Source organism: Cryptotermes secundus, unplaced genomic scaffold (genome assembly GCF_002891405.2).
Source record: "Cryptotermes secundus unplaced genomic scaffold, Csec_1.0 scaffold474, whole genome shotgun sequence".
Lineage (NCBI taxonomy): Eukaryota > Metazoa > Arthropoda > Insecta > Blattodea > Kalotermitidae > Cryptotermes > Cryptotermes secundus.
The window spans coordinates 195,070-195,777 of NW_019731579.1; positions in this window are offsets into that span (position 1 = coordinate 195,070).

The following is a 708-nucleotide window of genomic DNA, read 5'->3' on the forward strand; positions in this document are numbered from 1 at the left end:
ATTGGTGTCAGAAGTGGGATTTGGACTTACACACGTGACCAACGAGCTTCGAACTCAAGACACGTGACAATTTGGTGTCAGAATTTTTACGAGCTTAAATACGCCTCAGAGAATTTTACAAAATGGAGATACAACAAATGATGGAACTTCTACTGAAGGAAATCAGAGAGAAACACGAAACGACGGAGGCCAATAGAAAAGCCGACAAGGAAGAAATGCTGAAGGAGATTCGGAAAAACAAAGTAAGAGCAGATACCTACCGCGTGCAGATGCAAGAAATGTTCCGAACCCATCAGGAAGAAATGAAGGCCATGCAAGAAAATTGGAAGAAAGACAAAGAGGATATGCTGAAAGTGATGAGGGCCAACCAAGGTAAAGCAGACATCATGCTGGCCAAATTAGACGCCTACCAAGAAAAGGAGGCGGCCGATAGGAAGGCCAACAAGGAAGAAATGAAGGCAGATATGCAATGTATGCGGTCAGAGTTGGAAGAGTTAATCCAACATAGAATTGAAAACAGTTTTGCCATCTCTGAACACGGCAAACGGATTCTAAAGTCGGAACTAACTGAGAAGATTGAAGTGTCCCTCTGCGCGCGAACGACAAAACTTCAAGAAGACTTAACGAAAAACTACAATGAAACCTGCGCAGCAATTGAGGAGGCCAAACGCGGGTTCCGGGCACGGTTGGACGAGACGAGAAAGACGA